We start from the raw sequence: 3,451 nt of genomic DNA, 5'->3' as shown, positions 1-3,451 counted from the left end.
TTGTCCCCCTACCCTACCCTAGTTTCTGGGACTCTGGGATTCTGATCTGGGTTTCTTCCCTATGACTAAGACTCTAATGCCCATCAAAAGATATTCCAATTTCCTGTTTCCAGGACCTTTGACTCATTAGGATGTCCATGGGCTTCCCCTGGGCTGCCCAGTGCTGGCCAATACACACTGGGGCCTTTCACTATTATCCTTGCTGAGTCCCAAGCCCACCTTCTGCTGTGTTATCTGGAGCTCTCTCTGATATTATTCCTAGAAGTTGTCTATTTATTGACTCCAACTCTTTCAGATTGCTTCATCCTTCTGGGTTTTGTCTCTCTTGACCTTACAGTGCAATCCCTCCCATTAACATTAATGACACATGGGCCCTGCGCTGAGTGCTGTAGAAACAAAAAAGATATAGTCCATTTCTTGCCCTTGAGGAGTTCATGGCTAGACGGGGAGTCTGCTGTGTTGAGTGAAATGGAAGTCAGGACAGTCACACAGGAGATAAGAGAAGGAGATGACTCATTGCAGAGTGGGGCACTTTAACCAGACACAGGACATCTGAGCTGGCCCTGAGGGCCCACAGGCTGGGGAGTAGAAGAGATCCCAGTTGACAGAGAAGCTTGAGTACAGGCACAGAGGTGGGAAGCGGGGTGGACAGGAGCTCGTGTTGCCTGGTGGGCAGTTTTGGCTGAAGAAATGAGCTTGGGCTGCCCACCCACGACCAGGAATTTGAACTGTATCCCATTGGCAGTGGGCTTCCATGGAGGATCCCTAGCAGGAGAGAGGCGTTGGTGCTTCCTCTCTCCTTCCTCTCCAGCTCCTCTCATGGCTCCCCCATTCATTTCCCCAGAAACGGGTGTGCCTGGCCTGTCACTCCAGCACTGCCGTAGCCAAGGCCCAGGAGTCCAGTCACGGCTCTTCTGCCCCAGAGGCCACAGGAACTAAGTGATTAGATCGTGAGGCAATTGGAAGGTGAGCTTGCGTTCTGCTGGAACGCATGCCGTTCCTCATTCCACTCATCCTCCAAGCCGAATTACAACTGCTGCTCTTGAAGCCTCGCCACCCCTCCACCTGCACTCCATGACTGCTTGGGGCCTGACCCTCTCAATTATCCTCCTTCTCTTTTTCTCTCGACACAGATTCTTTTTCATTAGCTTTTAAACATATTCAAGTCTTTCGCATTAAGAAGGAACAAAATAGCAATGACCAAGCGGAGGTTCCTCCAGCAGCATCCTTAGTTTTCTCCTCCCCTTTAAAGATACTCTTCTTGAATGATTATGGAGTTCTCTCTTTCCTCCACCCAGTCAGCATCTTCTGCCACCACATCTCTGCTGAAACTGTCCTTCCAAGGTCACCTGTGTCTTCTTGTGCCTGCACTGTCCTCAACCCACACTGGCCCTCCTTGGTAGCACTGGGTCTTGGGACTGCTGCTCCCTCCCCGAAATGTTTTTGTTAGTGGTATGGACATTGCAAGTTCCTTATTTTCCTCTTCCCCTGTGATGGCTCTATGCAGACTCCTCTGTGAGTCTCCCTTTGCCTAGACAGCTGTCAAATGTGGGCATGTCTCAGGGGTCCATGCAGGCTCACGTCTCTCTCCACTCTCACATCTCAGGCAATGAACACTTTTGCTTCTATGGCTTCCATTACCATCTGGGGAAGGATGGCCCTAACATATATCATCAACCCAAATCTCTTCCTGGATTATGGACCTCTGTACCCAATGGCCCTTGGGCAACTCAAATCCATGTTATCTATGTCACTTTCTGCCATTTTCCCCTCTCTCATATCCCTTGTCTCAGAAAATGATATCAAAACTGAATCAGTTATGGGAACCAGAAACTTGGGGTGTCATTTTTAATCGCTTCCTCACCTGTCTACCTCCCCCTTCTGCCCATCTTGCTTCCTTCACATTTCTGGGATGGAATTGATTCATTCTGTCACCATTGCCACTTCTGTAATTCACTCAGGACACCACCACCATTACACCCACCTCATGACTAGTCTCCCTGAATTGATCCTCACTCTTGCCAGTCTATTTCCCATTTTGTAGCCAGAGAGATGAGTAATAAAATAACATTCCCTTGCTTTAACACACTTTCCACCCCTTGCATTCAAATAATACCCAGATTCCTTTTCATGTCATGTAAGACCCTTCATGATCATGTCCTGCCCACCTCTCTAGCCACCTACAGCCAGCCCTCTCCTCCCCAGCCTTGATGAACAGCATGTGATCCCACAGATATGCCATCTGCTCTCTGACCTTTAAATGTTGGCCCAGGCTATTTCTTCCAACTACCCTCTCCAACTTGGTAATTCTTTTCCTTGCTCAGGTTCCAGGACAATGGATTCCCATAGCCCTATTCATTTCCCCCATTGAAGTCATTTGCAGAGTTCTCCTGGAACTTCCTTGTCATCATATTCTGTGTCAGAAACCCATTTCCAGAGCTACAGCAGTTGATCATGTACATGCAAACATGAGTGTCAATTAGACTGGAAGAGGAAGTCAAGGCCATGGTGAAGAGCACCTCCTTCTCTTAGGAGAACAGAATGCCATAGGCTCAGGAGCTTACAGGGAGCTTATTTGCCACAAATCTTGTTGTTTTCTTATTTCAACAGTTTTTCCTTCTGGTGGGTGTGTAGCTTTCTGAGTATTGAACAATTCCTGGAAGAAAGTCTTAGCATAGAGGCTATACAAGCACCAGGGAAGTTTCCTTGGCCAGAAGAGCCCTGCTGGTCCTCCCTGTTCAGCCAGATGTCACCCTGACAGAACACAGCTCTTGGACTTCTCTCAGAAGCACAGGTCATCCTCTGTTCCTGCTCCTCCCTGTCCTTTCGATTTGCCTTTCTTATACCAAGAATGGTGTCAAATGAACATCTGCCTCTTAGGGCCTTTGCTCGGTGACTGACAGTTGGTGGGAGGCTGCTGTGTCCCAGGCGGGAGCTTCAGGGAAGATTGTGACATCATGTTAAAAGATTAGACAGGGTTGAAAGGGAGTGTTTTAAACTTCACCAAACTAAAATTAGGATAGGCTAGGACTGATAGCAGTTAAGAGTAATTGAGAAAGATTCCAACTAAATACCTAGGGATTCATTTATTTTAAAGCATGCAGTCTAAGGTCATGGACTTCTGTAGGTGAAATAATGACTTGTTGAACTTTGTCAGTTGAAACTTATTTCAACCACCAGATATTTCCTGAGCACCTTCCATAAGTCAGGCAATGGGTTGAGCAAGGGTACAGAGGCAAGGACAGGCCCTGAGTCTGTCTTTATTCAGGGGAATCACCCAAAGGAGCTGGCTGGATGCTGTGTGTCCATGGCAGCCTGGGAACACACCAAGGATCTGTGATAATGATAGTGGCTCAGGAGGGATGAAGGGGTGGGAGGTCTCTCTTTCTCCCAGACAAATGACAGAGGTCCATCTACCACTGTTTAGGAGTCTGTCCACCCCAATGGGCCT

The sequence above is a fragment of the Sciurus vulgaris genome (assembly GCF_902686455.1).
Source record: "Sciurus vulgaris genome assembly, chromosome: 10".
In the NCBI taxonomy this organism is placed as follows: Eukaryota; Metazoa; Chordata; class Mammalia; order Rodentia; family Sciuridae; genus Sciurus; species Sciurus vulgaris.
Note: the sequence above shows the minus strand (reverse complement) of the source record.